General features: G+C 34.6%; 1 protein-coding gene across 2 annotated transcripts in view; it reads left to right on the top strand.

The window, feature by feature from the left end:
- The window catches only part of DLGAP1 (DLG associated protein 1), an 882,390-nt gene that overhangs the window by 372,687 nt on the left and 489,322 nt on the right, over positions 1-20,381 (top strand). For both annotated transcript variants that reach the window (XM_049770001.1, XM_049770002.1), the window contains exon 3: positions 19,631-19,723. The gene's annotated coding sequence lies outside the window, so the exon portion shown is untranslated. The remainder of the gene's footprint in view (positions 1-19,630; positions 19,724-20,381) is intronic.

Raw genomic sequence — 20,381 nt, 5'->3', positions numbered from 1 at the left:
TTAAAGAAGAAAGACTTTAACAGTAATGAGCGATATGATCCCCTACTGGATTAGGGAAAAAAAAATAAAACAAAAAAAAAAAACCCTACTGGGTTAGTGCCATAATTCCCTGGTGCAGTGGTGGGCAACTTTTTTTTGCAACTGAGCCAAATCTGGCAAAAAAACGATTGAAATTTATTTTGAGAGCCACACAGGGCATGCACTGTCAGAGGCTAGGAGCAGAGTCCTGACTCCTGGAGCGGCTGCCCGGCACACAGAAGAGCCGCATTAAAAAGTGTGGAAAGTACCCGCATGTGGCTCGCGAGCCGGCTTGCCAACCACTGCCCTGATGGATTAAGGCTATGACAGTGTCTTGGCTTAGGAATGAAGCTACTAAGCCTTTTATCAAGTCTTTTAATAGAGTGGTGACATATATACTAAGTGGCTTGATTTTACTATTAGGCGGCGTGAAGATACTCTGGTGCATTTATTTACATACATTAAACTCTAAGGAATGTCCAGGCCAGACTTCTGAAATATATTCCACACATTTTGTAAAATAAAAAAATTTTTTTACAGAAGTAAAAGTGCTTTCCCATTGGTGACGCCTTCTTAAATTAGAAGCCATCCCAGGCCAATTGTTCATTGCTTGCCACTGGTGTTAAACCAGAGAAACCATCATCTGCCAGGATTGGTACATCAGATAAAGGAGATGCTGATGACAGGCTGGCTATTGCCTCTTAGGATGGAGAGTCAGAAAGCAGTGGCACTATCTAGATGTCCTCCACTCTTCCCCCACTGCAGCATGGTAGAGAGCGCCCTAGATGTAGCTCTGGGATCACATGAACTTCGTAGATCTGCCCCCCGCCTATCAAGAGAAAAATCATCTTCCATCTCATGAGGGAGTTAATAGGGCCTCACTCAGCAGGTTTTAAAAGACCTGCACCTCACACAGACCAATGCCACCATACTGTACCAAATACCTTACAAGCTGGAGTGAGGATGCACTTTGGACTCCTCAGGATTTTCACACAATTGCTAAAATTTGCATTAGTCCATAATAATATTTGCTTAGTGATGAGGATGAGACTAGACTCCACACCCTAGGTCATTCTGGAAGGAGAATTTCAGGGGTTCAGATGACTAATGACTTATTGATTGGGAAAGGGCAGCATAGTGATGTAAGAAAACAAGCTGCCCTACCTTGTGCTAGTTTAGTGCAGGTCCATGAGGTGGCTGTGGGTAAGGAAAAGATTGATGCTGATTTAAAGGGATTTAAAGGAAGCTTTACAAATATTTTTCAGGGAGTTTCCGACCTATATGAAGAACTTCTTGGGAAACTGATGGATACAATCCAGAGACCAGTTAGAGGTAAAGAAATCCAGCAACACCTAATAAGACAATTAGCTTTTGAGAATGCCAATGAAGCCTGCCCTGCGTTCTTGAGCCCTATTAGAGAAAAGGAAGATGTTATGGGTACCTAAGAGCTTGTTGAAACATTGGTTCTATGCTATGGAGGCCTATTTAGTACAAAGGAAAACTCAGGATAATCAGATGGTCAAGCTATCCCTCCAAAGAATATAGAGACTTCCCCAATACTGCCCCCTCAGGACACCATTCAGACCTTGTCCAAGATGCAGTAAGGGAAATCACTGGGCTAGGAATTGCTGCTGGTCATATAACCCAGTCTTGAGAAACTGGAGAAGAGGCCAGCCGCCGGCTTCACCAGTTCAGGAGAGATGTTTTAACTGTGGTAAGCAATGCCACCATTCTAATTTCAGTGCTTAAAATTTACTTTTCCTCTAGTCTAAATACTACTTACATGCATCATAAATTATATAACAATATATTTTAATATATATGAGCATATGGGTTGTTTGGGGTACACTCATCAATTATTCCTGGCACTTCAGGGGGCAATCAAAGGGTATACCAGGAATCAAAACTGAATCACCTATGTGCAAGGCAAGTGCCATAACCACCAGACAATCTCTACACTCCTGTATATGCATATATTTTAAATCTATATTCACTATCTTTTAGAAAATGGAGGTATATTTCAGTGGGTGAGTACATGTTTCATACTGTGCGGTGGGGGGGGTTTCATTTCACCAAACCATACATACAAAAATTTTTTTAAAACAAAACAGATTATTTAATTCTATGTACTTTTTTGTCTTTGATGTAAAATACATCCAGAAACTGATAGTGAGTCCTTTGTTCATGATAGAAACTGTTTAGGTTGTTTTGTTACAGAACACAAAAATGTTCCTTTTCTGACTCATTGACTTTTTTCTGTCATTAATTCTGTGTATGTATTCAGCACCACAACACATCCTACCTACTATAGCTTCAAAGATAACTACAGTCAAAAACTTTTATTCTGAAATTCCCTACGGCATCTTTTTAGGGTATACAATTTCTCATTCTATATGACACTCTCATTCTTATTATATTTTGTAATTAAAACAATTTTACAAGACTTATAACCTCTGAGAAATACAGAACATTCTAGCAGTGGTGAAGAGTGTGTGGACTCAGGAATCTTCCTACTAGTCCTTAATTACTTTCTATAATCCCTAAGACATTGGTTTTTCATGGTTCATCTCCCTATGCTATTACATGATTATCTGCATCTATATTTGACTCAGCGCTACTCTAAAAGTTCTCTATGGTTAGGCTTCTAGTTGGATGTTCCATTTTTCAGAGGGAAATTTCTTTGCTTTCTAATGCTACCAATTAAATCTAAGACAACTCTTAGATTGCTATCAAAGATAAAGCAATCTGTACCAAATTCTTCAGTCTTGAAGTAAAAACAGTGCTCTTTTTAGATGTAATAGATTAAAAATAGATCTTGACCAAAGTATTTTAAAGAAAAATAGAGTGTAATTGAATCATTCTTTTTCTACTAGCATTCTTTGGCCTTTAAAAGTAACATCATTGGGGCCCAGAGAGATAGCACAGCGGCGTTTGCCTTGCAAGCAGCCAATCCAGGACCAAAGGTGGTTGGTTCCAATCCTGGTGTCCCATATGGTCTCCCGTGCCTGCCAGGAGCTATTTCTGAGCAGATAGCCAGGAATAACCCCTGAGCGCCGCCGGGTGTGGCCCCCAAAAAAAAAAGTGACATTATTGGGAGAGAAATGGACACAGAATAGTTTCTCATCTATGGGTTTTAAAAAAATTAAGGACATTATTTTAATAATGCCCAGAGAAAATAGAGATGAAGGCTGGAAGGACGACCTCACAATATAAAGCTCATGATAAAGAATGGTGAGTGCAGTTAGGTAAATAACTATACTAACAACTATCATGACAATCTTAATGAGTGAGAGAAGTAGAATGCCTCTCTCAAATACAGGAAGGGGGCATGGATGGTGGGAATGTTGCACTGAGGGAGGGGGGTGTTCTGTTTATGACTGAAACCCAACTACGATCATGATTGTATTCAGGGTGTTCAAATAAAGACAGAATAAAATAAAAGTAACCTTATGAATCTCTAGTAGAAAACAAACAAAACAAGTATTTGGCCAAAAGAAAGTTTTTTGTGTGAGAGTAATATAGCTATTATTATCTCAGAAATTACTGCAGAGTTTGAAAATTTCTTTATATGTCAGTTTGAAAATGTTAAAATTGCTTCCAAAGTGGTATCACCTATAATTTATATTATTATAAAATTGTAAAATATAGAAATAAAATTCTTTTGCCTATTACTCAGTATCAATCAGATTTTCCCTTACGCAATTTTTACATGAGTATAGTCACTACATGTGGTTTCACATATGAAGTGAACATAATATTATTTCTGATGATTTTGTAAGTTGTTCTGTAGTTGTTATAATAATCATTTTATTAGAAGCACGGTTTTAGGTAGTGGTTTATTTATTTCCATTTCATTAAATTTTATCCCTCATAACACTGCAAAGAACAAGGCCAAGGAAATAGTATGGAGGCTAAGCCTTATCATGTGGGAGATCTCAGTTTGATCCCTGGAACCACTTATATTCCTGAGTACTAAAAGAAGTAATCCTTGATCATAAAGCCAGAAATAGCCCTTGAATACTGCAAAGTATGGCTCTAACTCTTCCCTCCAACAAAATTGTAAAGAACACATTAACGTTCATTATACTTTTTACTATTTTCAGAAAGATCTTCAAAGACTCACACTCTTTTGAAATTCACTGTATTAGATCTCTTTTATGTGCGTTCCTGGACATTTTTCTTTAAACTGCTTGGAAACCCCTAGGCATTTTTTAAGTAGTTACTGGTATTTGACAAACTACTGTTGATTTCTTGTCATCTAGCTTTAAAGTGGCTACATCAATTCCCTCCTAAACAAGCACTTTAGGCCAGACATAACAAACATTGGTTTGCACAACCCTTGGATACATTTAAAATTGTGGGGTTTTTTTGAGGTTTATCCTTTTATTTTTATTTTATTATTGGCACAATAGAGCTTTCAGTCGTTTTGTGTAAATATATTTGCAAATATAACATTTTTATCGAATTACATAAAATAATTGACTTTATGATGTAATTTGACTAGCTAAACCAAGCTTTACTTTTTTTAGTAAAAGGGGATAAATTAAAAAATAAAGTTTTTAGGGGCCAGAGTGGTGGCACAAGTGGTAGGACTTTTTCCTTGCACCTGGCAAGGATGGACCGTGGTTCAATCCCCTTGTCTCCCAAATGGTCCCCCAAGCCAGGAGCAATTTCTGAGCTCAGAGCCAGGAGTAACCCCTGAGCATCACCAGGTGTGGTCCCCTCCAAAGCAAAATAATAAAAAAGAAATAAATAAACTTTTAACCTATACCAAAATGAACATAAAATACTCCAGAGATTAGCATTAGTAAACAACATAGCACATGAAGTTTTTGTGAATTATATTTCTATGAATAATTCAACTTCCAAATCCATGATTTAATTGGCAAAAATTACCTGTGCACCGATTTACCAAGCAGAGATCTGGAAGTAGAACACTGTCATGTAAACAATAAAGAAAATCATTTTCACAGATTTTACATCCTAGTAGAAGGAAAAATACAATAAATAATACTGAGTAAATATGTGGGACATTAAATAAAATTGAGTAGAGTATATATGTGGATATTAGAAGATGAGAGCAGATAAATCTGAAAGTTATTCCACTTTAATGGTAAAGAAAAAAAACCTAAAGATTTAAAGACTCACCAGCACAGCCCTACCTACAATTGGAGGAACCCAGGTGGCACAGCTAGACTCTTTGAGTCCACACATTTCTTCTAGTCAATAAACCCCAAGCACAAAACACAGAAACACCACAATGTGAAGGTCACAATGTGAAAACAATTCATAACACCACCACGATACGAGAATAAAGCTGGTAGGTCTGAAGACCTGGCAAATACCAGCCACCAATATAGAATCTTCAATAGTATTTTAAAGAGGAAATGTGGAGAATGCTCAAAGAACTCGAAGAAACCATGGAACAAGCTAAATGAACCATAAAGAAGACTCAAGAGGATTTGATAGTATAAATAAGAAAACGTCAAACAGAAATAAAAGGATTAAAAAATCCAATAAATGAAATGAAAAAAACCACTGAAGACATCAATAGCAGAGTAACAGACACTGAGAAGAACTGAGTTAGTGGGATAGAGATGAGTTGCATAATACCACCATTACAACTGAGGAGATTGAAAAGGATCCTCAAAATAAATGACAGGAAGATGGAAAAAATCCTAAGAACAAGCAAACAGATGACAATAGACCTCTGGGATAAATTCAATAGAAATAGCATAAGAATAATTGGAGTTCCAGAGACATGCAAAGAAAACTTCCATGAAGAATCAATAGTCAGAGACATCGTTGCTGTGAAGTTCCTACAGCTAAAGAGTGCATGCAGCCATGTACTGGATGTCTAAAGAGTACCAGCTAAAAGACAGAAAAGCACCCAAGTTACATCCTACTCACAATAATGAAAACCAGAGATAGAGTACTGAAAGCAGCGAGATCAAAAAGGGAAATTACCTACAAAAAGCATCTTTAATTGTGGAAGTAATTCAGCAGGATGTCAGCTTGCAATTTTGCATAAGAAAACAATCAGAGGAATAATTCATGTTGTCCAGGGGTTGTCAGGCAGCTTCTTGGATCTTACTGAGACAACCAAGCTTCCCTTTTGCTGCTTTTCTACTACTTTCACCACTTTTATTGAGCTCAACACAAATCACCTGACGGTCAAGGTTGCCATAATTATGGGTACTTGTACTAATCAACTGAGAAAATCTGAGAGGAAAAAGTAAAATGATTTTACATGTGTATGACAACAAATTTCCCTCTATTTGTTAAAAAGACTCATGACGGGAGAAATATCAGATAGTGATCAGCTAAGTAATCTGCCTATGAAGAGCAGTCAGGGTGATGATGTTATTCTGCACTACTGATCGGAATCAACAGTCAAAGATCCACTTGAAGAACTCTAAGAAGTTCCTTCATGTGGTCAACTTAGTTGCAAGCAGTGACTCTATTTTCTTGTAGCACGAATCTGAAAAGATATAGGAGGAGAATGTTCTAAAGCCCAAAAGAAAGATGTTAAAGAGACAAAGTTTTTGCTTACAACATGGACAGACATACACACATCAACCCATACAAAGATGATCGTGCCCTCAATTGGCTGCAGCTGGTTGAGGCCTCTCACAAAGTGCTTTCGGCACACGTTAGTGGGCATGGGCATCTGAGACACTGTTATGACTCTTCAGCTTCTTTCTCTTTACTGCCTGTTTTTGTCCCAACTGAGGAGCCTCAGCTACGCAAGACAAAAGGTTGAATTGGTAGAAACTACATTGATTGGGAACATAGCAGATGCCTTCCACTGGCATTCCCCTGACCTGGTTATGTTTGAAGCTTCTGGACATTTCTGTCCTATCAAACGCCACACTCTCCGCATCCCCAATACTGTGCAAAGACTTCCTGGGGTGTTTCTCTTAATAGCTGTCATTTTGAAGTTTTCATGTCCCTGTTCAGGTGCCATTCTGAGTAGGTATTTCTGTGGGATATCGGCTTGCAATTTTGCATAAGACAACAGACAGTTAGAGGAAAAATTCATTGGGCCAAGGGTTGTGCAGCAGCTTTTTGGATTTTACTGAGTCAGCCAAGCTTTCCTTCTGCTGCTTCTCAACCACTTTCACTAGCCAGAACTTAACACAAATCACCTGAGGATTTTGTAAGGTTGTTGTAATTAATGGTACTTGTGCTAATCAATTCAGAAAAGATGAGAGGCAAAAGTAAAGTGATTTTACATGTGAATGAGAACACATATTTACATCATATTTATCACAAGCAACCCTCTAGGCCTGAAAGCAGTGATGGAGAATAGTGAAAAACTTAACAAAACAAATGCTTTGCTTTGATACTTTCACATAGCCAAATTTTCTTTCAGCTTTGAAAGAAGAATAAACAACAGCTCAGAAACTTTACAGATTCAAAACCAATCTTAAAAAATTAACTGAAGGGTCTATTTTAAGGCAAGGCACACTCTTTAAAACACACCAAATCCCTACCCAAAAAATGACACTAAATCCCATGATAATCATGTCTCTCAATGTCAAAGGACTAAATATATCAGTTAAGAGACACAGAGTGGCAAAACTGATAAGAAAATTTAATCCAACATTTAACTGCCTGCAAGAAACACCTGAATAGTCAGAGTAAATATAAACTCAAAGTCAAAGGCTAGAAGAAAATTCTAGGCAAATAATTCCCTTAAAAAGGCTGAGGTTGCCAGACTAATATCAAATGACACAGACTTTAGGCTTATAATGGAAACAGAGATGGCATTTCTTAATAATCAAGTACATAAGGAAGAAATAATACTCCTAAACATATATGCCCCCTTTGGGGGCCAGCAAAATACTTAAAAACAACTGCTGATATATTTGAAGAAAGACATCAATAACAGCACTATAATAGTGGAAGACTTAAACACTAACCTGTAACCCATTGATAGGTCAACCAGGCTAAAACTTAATAGGTATATATTGGTTTTAAAGGAAGAAATGGAAGAAAGTGGTATATTATATATGTACATATACATATATATCTTATATATCATATATATCTTATATATATATCATATAATGTATATATATGACTCTTTATCCCCAGAAAACAGGATACACATTCTCCAATGCTCATTGAAGATTCTCCAAGATAGAATGACACATGTGTAGCCATAAAACATATCTCCTGAAAATAAAAATAATAGAAATAGTTTTAACTACTAATTTTTTTCAAAATAAGCAGATCACTAGATCAGATCTGATTTGAAGAACCAGCAATTAAGATCAAGATCCTCCCTCCAAAACAAAACAAAAAAAAACTCTGAATACATAAAAATAATATATGCCAAACAAGTTCCAAAAATTCTAAAGGAATATGCCAAGCAAGGAGAATGAGTTACAAAGTCCTACAAAATTAACATTGCTGTGTAGAAAAAAATACACTCTAAAATTTGGAGGAAAGAAATAGATAGATTTTGAGGAGCTCATGTTGTTCTCCTAATTGACCACTCACTATCTTCAAAGTTCAAGTTTAAAATATGAAATTTATAGGGCCAGAGCTGTGGCGCAGCAATAGGGTGTTTGCCTTGCATGCGCTGACCTAGTATGGACATCAGTTCGATCCCAGGCATCCCATAGCCAAGAGCGATTTCTGAGAGCATAGTCAGCAGTAACCCCTGAGCATCACAGGGTGTGGCTCAAAAACCCAATAATAATAATAATAAATATGGAATGTACTTGTAGAGTGGCATCATTCTTAAGTTTCTTATATAAAACTTTGTAACTGTTTATTCACTAACAATTGAATTATTAGATATTTAGATAATGGTTAGCATATATAATTTACATGGCTGGTAAAGGTAATTTATCTAAGATAGCCTCATCATAAGTGCATTAAAATTTATGAAAAATGTATAAAATATGGATATATCTCAAATTACTAGATATCGAGCTCCCATAGATCTAGCAATACCTCTCTTAGGGATATAACCTAGGAATTAAAGAAAAACATTATGCAGAAAAGTCCCCTGCATTCCTCTGTTTATTTTAGAAATATTTATAATAGCAAGAATCTGAAAGAAACTAAATTCAGGAATTAAATGTTAAATGTCAATATTATGAAAAATGGAATCATACTAAATATGTATTCCTTGAACCTGATGACTGATTTTACAGGAAGTGATAAGGATATGTCATGGTAGATTTTACTGTTTGCTTTTGAGCAATTTTTTTAGGCATAAGAATATTTCCATTTAGTTTGTGAAAGCCATTTTACTATTGGATATTGTATGCTCTGTATTTCTTGTAAATATATAAAGTCTGAAAGTAATTAACTTGCTAAAAATTGAAATTCACAACCAAATTATGGGCCAGTGTTCTACAGTAAAGATGTTAATTTTATCATTTGCCATGGGCTTTTATGTTTATTTATGAATAAACTTTGTATAAGTCACTAAAGTAATGGATATTAATGTGAAAACTGAGCTGATTCCCTGTATTTATTGCTTTGGAGGCTTTTGATAATTAAAATTCCATAAGATCTGATATAGCCATTTTTTCTAAGGCAGCCTATTGATAATAAATAGCTCTTTATCAGAAAAAAATATAGTTATGTACATGGCATTTTCTCAGCTGCTTTAGGTTTATTTCTAGATTCTTTTCCCATTTAGTTTCAATTTATAACTATTTCAAGGAAAGGAGAAATGTGCCACTTTATATGAAAATATTTTTCCATTTTTACTGAAGATAAAAATCAAAATAGCTTATCAAGTGTCATTTAAATAAGGTATAGCCTTCATATGCTACATAAGCAAAGCCATCATGAAAGTACCACAAAAATGATTTTAAAGTTCAGTGTTAAATGAAGTAAATCAGATTCAAGGTGGCTTATTACTCAAACTCATGAAAGTATGTGAGTTGAGTCTCCATAAATCGAGGCATGCTTCATTGTACTTATCTGCTAGTATTGGTAACAACAAAATTCTAAGCTGATCACAAATATAATTTTTTGCTTATATGTATAATTGGTATTAATGATAATTAAGAAAGGCCAGAAAGATAGCTGAAAGGAAATAGCATACATGCCTTGCATGTAAAATGCTTTTTCATCCTGTTCAGTGTAGATGTTTAGTATTGCACCAGGTCCAAGCATAGACCCACCAGCTGAGAACAGTTAGAAGTGGTACAACAGCCCTCAAACATTACTAGGGAGGCTCTGTTTTTATTTTTAAAAGGGTAGAAAATGTGTATTAATAAGAATATAGTAATTACCTCTCTCCAAAACAGAATTGAAAGGACATAAAGAAACAAGGTTTTTCAAATATGCTGTGTTCTATATTCTGAATTATGTAATAAATCATGCCTTTTTCTTAACCTTTCCATGGCACCTTTTCACTGCCACTTTAAATTGCAGAAACCAGAACAGAGAAATAGTGTATAGGGTAAAGTGTTTGCATTGATCAAAGCAGACCCTGATTAGTCCCTGAGCACAGCCAGGTCTGACCCCAAAAAGGAAAAATAAAGTCAAATACAATGTAGAAATTGACAAAGAGAAGTCAATCAGTACTGAGAAAAAATCTTTAAAATCTCTATACATTTCCCAAAACAGCTTGCTGACTCATCATTAACACAGTATTTGCCTGGCCCTAAACTGTAGAACAGTATCAGTGTTATGATCAATTAAGGGTAGATCCTTAAAATAGTTTGCATTTGTAGTCCAGGGTTTACTCTACTTCTGCTCTATGGTTATTGTTAGTACTTTTGTTGTTGTATTAATTTTTATTGAATTATCATTAGATATATAAAGTTACAAAGTTTTTCATAATTGAGTCTCAGTCATATCATTCTAATATTTATACAACACACATTAATACATTCCAACACTCAGTGTTCATTTTCTGTCACCAATATCCACAGTTGCCACCTGCTTTCCCTCCATGACAGACATTTTTCTTTTGTCTCTCTCTGCCCCTTCTTTTTAGGCATTGTGATTTGTATTGTTAGTGCTTTTGAATTGAGCTTTACTTTGGGGACAAGCCACCATCCCTATAATTAATATCTTAGTAATAGTGATCAGCTCCTAAATCTTGAGAAATAACAAAATCCCAGAATGACTCCTGAGATAAATGCTAACATTACGTGTTGTAATCCAGGATTAAGAAAGAGGTAAATTTACCTTCTTTTTCTGACAGGAAATTTCACAGGGCCCTGTTTTAGGTGACCCAAAAGTTTATGTGTAAATAAAAGATTTAGAAATAGGAAATTTCTATTACACAAAATATTACACAAAGGGTAATAGCCATGTTCAAAAAGTATGGTATATGTCCTGGCACTTTTTCTAATATCAAGAAACAGAAATCATAGTTTAGAATCAATGCTCATCTCATGGTAGGAGTTGTCGTTTCTGAACATTGTTATTTTCTCAGTTATTCCCTTTTGATTAACCTCTTAGGTGGTTAGATTAACCACCTAACCCTTACAGTGTCATCCTAACCTTCTCCCATTCCCCTGGAAAATGCCATATGTTTTAATTAAGTCTAATAATTAATTTTGTTGTTTCTTGCTGTTGCATTTATAAAACATCTTAAAAACAAATGCTCTTATCTTTATAATTGAACCTGAAGACTAATCTAAAAACAGGAGCAGGGGTTTTTCCTGAGTTATATTCGCTATCAATTAGATGCAGTTCTGAATTCATTCAGTGTTTTTGAAAAATACTGCTTGCTTATACCTTGATATAGATTACAGTTCAAATCTTCTAGAAATAGAATCCAAATAGTTTACTTCTTTAGACTTAAACTGGATTATGATACAGTGATAGAATTTAGTTTGCCCTACATTAATGACTGTTGATCTTTTTTCTTTCCTTCTATTTCCTATAACCTACACTAAATATTCACCAGTGAGAATGATCACTTTTATGTAGTCATAAATAAAGCTTGTCTACCTAAAATTCAGGAGTCATTCAACAAAATAACCAAAGTGTATGTATTTAGGATCCGAGAACTACAATTTGAGGTACTTCAATCAAAATTGTAAAATATGCCTGCTAGAGGAACAAAGACAAAGACTCCTATTAATTGAAAGGAAAAATACTATGTACATGGTTAAAAATAGTTTCTTAGTGTTACTGTGTGTAATCAATTGCTTTAATTTGAGGGGTACACTCACTTGTGCTCAGGGATTAAACCCAGGCCTTCCACATGCAATGCATGTGCTCAGCCATTGAGCAATGTTTGGCCCAAGAGCTGTAAATGGTTCTTGACCATAAATAATTGGTTGATGATTCTCTAGAAAGGCTGAACAGGGAGTTAACTGGTTCTGCCCTTATGTTTTAAGGCTTCAGTAATCGGTTCTGTCTTGATAAATTCTCAGAAAATTGTTTGTTTGGTGGAGATTTAAAACAATTGCTTTTGACCCAGTCCAAAGGTCTTTGAGCCATATCAAAAGAAATACAATTTCTCTGTAAGGAATCCAAAGTTTCATTTTGACATTGGCTTCACAGATGTCAATTTTTTGAACAAAATTCAATCCTTCACCCTGTGTTTTAGTGATGGTTTGCCTGCTTTCAAATTGTCTTCTTGTTTTGTTCCCATTTTCTGACACGATCAACAGAGAGCATGAATTGTTGAGATGATCCTTCACAATTTCTTTCATTGTTTCTATCATCACATTGTATATAATGCAGCACTATATTTTCCTACTAAAATTTTATTTAGCAGTTGACAAACATTCAAAAGAATTTCCTCTCTAAGTTTGAAATATATCTGTGGCAGATGTGTGATTCTCCATATATAGATTAGGTGTAAAATAAAAGTAGTTGTTTAAGACTAGTGCTATTAGGGGGTAAAAAACTGAATAGTTTACTGGTTTAATAAAAATACTTTCAATTGACTTTTTGATTGACCCAACTTTATAGCACAACAGTCTGTGCTTTAAGTATTCTTTGTTTTATTTTTCCACTCAGGAGAGCAAACACAGAAAAATAGCACACCAGTGATCTGAGCATCTTTGTTTTTAATAGATGAATGACTTTCCTTATAACTCTGCTTTTGCACTTCCTAAGTTCAGACTGGAGAAGGTGAAAGTTTTCTAACTGAAGAGGTGCATGTTTCTGTGGGGTCACTCTTTGATTTGTAACCTAAAGTATTTATTTTATGTGTAAGAAAAAAATCACAATGAGAATTTAGAAAACCCATATTTTGAGTAGGTGGTTGCTATCTAAAATTGCATGATAGGTGGGGTGGTGGGACAAAAATTGGTAGTACTTAGCAGGATTTTAAATTTTTTTATTTAAAGAAAATGTATCACATAGTTCTGAGCTTTGAGTGAACTCCTAGGCCTATAAAAAAGGCTAAAATTAAAAGAGTAGGATGCTAAGGATGGAAGGAAAATGAAGACACTAATTATCAGATACTAATTTGTAGAACACAATTAAAGTGGTACTAAACAAAAAATTTATAACTTTTTAAGTTTCATCAGAGTGGAAGAAGGGGCTTACATAAATAATTTAATGGCATAGCTTATAAATTGAACCAAAAATAAGAAGATGCAAGAAAATAATAAAGCTTAGAGCAGAAATCAATGAAAGGGAAATCCAAAAGAGCAATGAAAGTAAGAGTTTATTCTGTAAAAAATAAATAAAATTAAATAATCATTACCAAAACTCACAAATATAGGTAGAGAGAAACTTCATTAACTTATTTAAAATAAAATGGGAAGATTACTACAGATATTGTAAAAATTAAAAGGATAATTATAGATAAATGAGAGAGAGAAAGAGAGAGAGAGAGAGAGAGAGAGAGAGAGAGAGAGAGAGAGAGAGAGAAGGAGAGATTAAAAGGGAGCTACCTGGAAGAAATGGATAAATTCTTGGACTCTTATCACCTTCTAAACTTGAACCAAGAAATCTAGTATATTTGAATAGACTCATCACTATTGAGGAAATTCAAATGGTAATCAAAGTTTTCTCCAAAACAAAAGCCCAAGCCTAATAGACTCACTAACAAATTCTTTCAAACCTTCCAAAAGGACATACTGCCTATGCTTTTCAAGCTTTTCCTGGAAATGCTAGTCCTCACCAGCTTCCATTCTCAAATACTAAAGAGATAATGATGTAACAAAAGAACGTTTTATTGTTTTATTGCTAACCCTAACTTTTTATTGGTTTAAGAAGTGTCCTTTATTTCAGGGACTTGGTCAGAAACAGGAAGTATTAAATATAAATAAACAGGAAGATTAAATATATATACAGTATACATTACAATCATTACATAAATAGAGGGAAAAAGGATAGATGTATGGAATTAAAGCTGTCATTGCCAGTATTTTCATGTTAAAAAAAAAAAGAGGACTATCAATGATAGTGGTTAACTGGCATTGTAGTTCCTTTTCTGCCCTAACTACATTCCCCTGCTATTTGTGGCAAGCTTCGTATTATGGACTATTCCTCCTGGCCCTTGTCTATTGACTCTGGATATTATTACCATATTATCTTTTCTTTTCTATCCCACAAATGAATGTGACTATTCTATACTATTCCTCTACTTGATCTCACTCAGCATAATACTCTCACTCAGCATATCCATCCACATAAAAGCAAATTTTATGACTTCATTTTTTCTAACAACTATATAGTATTCTATTGTTTAGATGTACCACCATTTCTTTATCCATTCATTTTATTCTTGGGCACTTGGGTTGTTTCCACATTCTGGCTACTGTTCTGTGATTCACCTAGGAATACAGAGGGTTTACGTGCCTTGTATTTGGGGGCTTCAAAGGTATATCCCAAGGAGTAGTATTTCTGGATCATAAGGAATCTCAATTTCTAGAGGTTTTTTTGTTTGTTTGTTTGTTTGTTTTGGTTTTTTTGGTTTTTGGGCCACACTTGGTGATACTCTTAGGTACAGATGTGAATGGGTTTATTTTAAATATCTATTTCTTATCTTTCATTATCTGTATGTAAAATGGATTTATGTGTGTTAATTTTGTAGCCTGCCAATTTACCATATAAATTTATTATTCTTAGAAGCTTTTTGGTGGATTCCTGGGATTTTCTAAATATAGTACCTTATAATCTATAAGTAGTAAGTATTAAGACCTTGACTTTTTCCTTTTTTATGTGGATGTTGTTGACTAATAGCTATGCCAAGTACTTGCAGTATTATATTGAATATAAGTGGCAAGATGGGGCAATCTTGTCTTGTACCAGAGTTTACACAAAGGATTTGTATTTTCCACATTGATAATGTTTGCAATGGCTTGTAAATGGCTTTGAGTATATTGAGAAAAATTACTTCAATTCCTAGCCTTTTGAGAATTTTTTTATTATGAATGGGTGCTAGACCTTGTAAAATGCTTTCTCTGCACCTATTTCTATGTTCATATTTTTCTTTTATTGATATGGAGTATTATATTGATTGGCTTGTTTGTGTATGTTAAAACATCCTTGCATCTCTGGAATAAATGCTAATTTGTCATGGCATATGATCTTCTTGATTAGCTGTTGGATTGTGTTTGCTAGTATTTTGATGATGATCTTATTTATCAAGGATATCTGCCTGTAACTGGTTTTGGCAGTGTTTCTGTCAGCTTTTGTTATTAGGGTGATGTTATTATCATAGAACGTATTTGGGAATGTTTTCCTTTCTTCAGTTTTCTCAAAGAACTTGAAAAAAATAAGCAGTAGGTCCTCTGTAATAGTTTGAAAGAACACACTAGTAAATCTGTCTAGATATGGGCTTTTGTTTTGGAAAGCCTTTTGGTTACCATTTCAATTTCCTTGATAATTACAGGTCTGTTCAGGTATTCCATGTCATCTTGGTTCAACCTTGGAAGATTGTAGGAGTCTAAGAATTTAACCATATTTCCACAACCACTTGTTCTATGGTATAAAGATTCTTAAAGTGTTCTCTGATTACCCTTGGAATTTCTGTAGTTTATGTTATGACATCTGATTTATTAAGATTTATTTAGATTTTTTCTCCTCTGTTTCTTTGTGAATATTGTTAATGTTTTATCAATCTTAATTATTTTTTCAAAGAACTAACTCTTGAATTGCATTGATGTTTTGAGTTGTTTTATCATTTCCTTTAATCTGCCTGTTTGGGATTTTTTTATTGATCATTTTCCAATTACTTAAATTGTGCCATTAAGTTATTTATATAGTTCTTTTCTTCCTTTGTTATAAATGATTGCAGTTTTAGCCTGGTTGAACTATCAGAAGATAACAAAGTAGTGTGGAAGTCTCCAACTACTTCTGTGTTTCATTGATTTCTTCCTTCAAGTTTATTAGCAGCTGTTTTAAATATTTTCCTAGGGTAGGAGTGTAATTTTGTCCAGATATACTTATTTATTGATTTTTTAAAAAATTATCTTATCTGTATCTTATAACCTCTTTAAACAAGAAGTCTAAGTTGTCTAACATTAGTATGGCCATTTTAATGTAATTGTTTGCTTGAAGCATTGTTTTCCAGTCTTTAACTTTGAGTGTGTTTTCTCACTATTCAAATCCTTGATGGCAGCAAATATTGAATTTAATTTTCTGATCCATTTTGCCAGACTCTCAGTAGATTCATAGATGACATTGAGAAAGAAGGTTGGAATTTTTATTTTATGCCCTATTTTTGGAGAAGTTTGGTGTATTTGTGGGTTTGTCTTGTTTTTAAATTACCCCCTTCAGTCTTCCTTTTTTTCTTTTCTTTCAATCTTTTAAAGTTGATTTTGAGTCTGCAAAGTCCCTGAGCTATTGTTTATCTGTGAAAAGTGTTATCTAATTTGAATGAAAGTTTGGCTTGGTGAAGTAGTCTTGGTAAGATGTTCATTTCATTGAGTTTTTTAAAAATAGTATTTCACCATTACCTTTGACTCTTGAAGGTGGCTTGTGATAAATCTACTGTAAATCTTGTTTTTTTAATCTCTAATTTCTCTAACTGCACTCACCAATCTTTGTGATGAGCTTCATGTCGTGAGCTGGACCTTTCAGCCCTCCTCTCTTTGTCTCTGAGGATTATTGCAAAAATGTCTTTTATTTTTCTTAAAACCCATAGATGAGTGAGACTATTCTGCATCTATCTCTCTCCCTCTGACTCATTTCACTCAGCATAATAGATTCCATGTACATCCATGTATAGGAAAATTTCATTACTTCATCTCTCCTGATGGCTGCATAATATTCCATTGTGTATATGTAGTACCATTTCTTTAGCCATTCATCTGTTGAAGAGCATCTTAGTTGTTTCCAGAGTCTGACTATTATAAATAGCGCAGCAATGAATATAGGTGTGAGGAAGGGATATTTGTATTGTATTTTTGTGTTTCTAGGGTATATTCCTAGGAGTAGTATAGCTGGATCATATGGGAGCTCAATTTCCAGTTTTGGGAGGAATCTCCATATCACTTTCCATAAAGGTTGGACTAATCGGCATTCCCACCAGCAGTGAATAAGAGTTCCTTTCTCCCCACATTCCTGCCAGCACTGTTTGTTCTCTTTCTTTGTGATATGCGCCAATCTCTGTGGTGTGAGATGGTACCTCATAGTTGTTCTGATTTGCATCTCTCTGATGATTAGTGATGTGGAGGATTTTTTCATGTGCCTTCTGGTCATATGTATTTCTTTTTTGTCAGTGTCTATTCATTTTTTTCTCCCGATTTTTTTGATGAGATTTGATGGTTTTTTTTTCCTTGTAAAGTTCTGTGAGTACCGTGTATATTTTGGATATTAGGCCCTTATTTGATGGGTATTGGATGAATAGTTTCTCCCATTCTTTGGGTGGCTCTTGTATCCTGAGCACTATTTCCTTTGAACTGCAGAAGCTTCTCAGCTTAATATATTCCCATCTGTTTATCTCTGCTTCCACTTGTTTGGAGAGTGCTGTTTCCCCCTTAAAGATGCCTTTAGTCTCAATGTCATGGAGGCATCACTTTCTCCAACTTTTACTTCTATTACAAAACTATAGTCATTAAAACAGCATGGTATTAGAATAAAGACAGACCCTTAGATCAATGGAATAGACTTGAGTATTCAGAGAATGTTCCCCAGACATACAATAAATTAATTTTTAATAAAGGGGCAATAAAAGCAAAATGGAGCAAGGAAAACCTCTTCAGCAAGTGGTGTTGGCGCAAGTGGTGCTGTCACAACTTGTCAGCCACTTGCAAAAAAGTAAACTCAGACCTCTAGCTAACACTCACAAAGGTCAAATCCAAATGGATTAAAGACCTAGATATCAGACCTGAAACCATAAGGTATATAGAACAACACATTAATAAAACATCCATGACATTCAGACTAAAGGCATCTTTAAGGAGGAAACATAACTTTCCAAACAAGTAGAAGCAGAGATAAACAAATGGGACTATATTAAGCTTAGCAGTTTCTACACCTCAAATGAAATAGTGACTAGAATACAAAAGCCCCGCACAGAATGAGAGAAACTATTTACCCAATACCCATCAAATAAGAGACTAATATCTAAGATTTACAAGGTACTGACATAACTTAAAATGAAAAAAATCCTCTAAACCCATCAAAAAATGGGGAGAAGAAATGAACACACAATTCCTCAAAGAAGTACAAATGGCCAAAAGGCAGATAAAAAATGTTCCATGTCACTAATCATCAGGGAGATGTGAATCAAAACAACAGTGAGGTACAGAGACTGCCACGCATCACAAAAAAAAAGAACAATCAGTGCTGGAGGGGGTGTGGATAGAAAGTAATTCTCATTCACTGCTGGTGGCAATGCCATCTAGTCCAGTTTTATTGAAGACAATATGGAGATTTCTCATAAAACTGGAAATTGAGCTCCCATATGGTGCAGCTATAATACTCCTAGGGTAACAAAAACTGAATACATAAATGCCTTCTGAACATCTGTATTCATTGCAGCAATATTTACAATAGCCAGAATCTGGAAACAACCAAGATGCCCTTCAACAGATGAAGGGCTAAAGAAATTGTGGTACATATGCATTATGGACTATTATGCAGCCATCAGGGAAGATGAAGTCATGAAATTTTCCTATACAAGGATGAACATGGAAACTATTTATTATGATGTGAAATTAGTCAGAGGGAGAGAGATAGACACATAATCGTCTCACTCATCAATAGGTTTTAAGAAAAATAAATACATTTTTGTAATAATGCCCAGAGAAAATAGAGGTGAGAGCTGGAAAGATTGGCTCATGATGGGAAGCTGACCACAATGAGTGGTGAGTGCAGTTAGAGAAATAACTATACTTACAACTATCATGACATTATAAATAAGTAAGAGAAGTTAGAATGCCTGCCTTGAATATAGGCAGAGAGTGGGGGAGCAGGGAGATGAGGGACATTGGTGATGGGAATGTTGTACTGGCGAAGGTTTGTGTTCTTTTTATGACTGAAACCCAACTACAAACATGTTTGTAATCTTGGTGTTGTGATGGGGCTTCTTGACTAGAAGAAATACATGGCCATTTAACAAAGTGAAAGTGCTCTTCTCAGGGCACAAATGTCTCTTTTGAGACAAACTAAACCCATTCCTTGTCTTTTTGTTTGCTGTTTATTGGGGACTCATTTTACACTTCTTTGTGGCCAAGAAACTAAAATATATGCATTTTTCTTTTAACAGGATAAATCTCCTCTGGGATCTATTGACTATTGATGAAGGTTCTGCATTTTGCTCCAGAAAATCCCCAATTGGATGACAAAAACAAAAATAACAGTAAGTCTCAGTATAAGAGCAACATAGAAAATTCATGAACCATAGACTTTCATTTAAAAAAATAAGGACTAAATATATATACATATATATAATATTTCAAGCCACATAACTTTAACAATTAAGCCTTTTTATTTATTATAGCAAGTATACACACCTGTAAATAATTATGGTCCCAAAAATCCTAATAAATAAGTTCCTGACACATTTCTAGAACTGTAATATAGAAATACCTAAGAGAAAAAGTCAACAGATTAAATATAATCTTCTATTTTTCTAAGGTCAATATTAAGCTATACATGACATTAAAATATTGTTTTCTTAGTCATTTTGTATAATTATAGCAATGGAAGCTGAAAACTTAGTCACATAAGACCATCTTTTTAATGACCTTGTTTTTTTGACACAATGGATCAGTAATTTTGTAAGTTAATCCATGTACTCTTTAGGGACAAAAATAGCACACTAACAGTAACTAAGAAAAGGGTTAGTAAATTTTGACATGTATTTCAAGAACTAGCAAGCATAAAAATGAACTATTGAGGAAGGAATTCCTTGATTTTTAATAATATTCTAGAAAAAAATTTTAGTAATATACTTATTTAAGTACCATGATTACAAACATGTGTGAAGTTGGGTTTCAGTCACGAAACGTATAGCT

Source organism: Suncus etruscus, chromosome 3 (assembly GCF_024139225.1).
Source record: "Suncus etruscus isolate mSunEtr1 chromosome 3, mSunEtr1.pri.cur, whole genome shotgun sequence".
Taxonomy (NCBI): Eukaryota; Metazoa; Chordata; class Mammalia; order Eulipotyphla; family Soricidae; genus Suncus; species Suncus etruscus.
The sequence above is the reverse complement of the archived record's forward strand: the minus strand, read 5'-3'. Positions and strand labels throughout refer to the sequence as shown.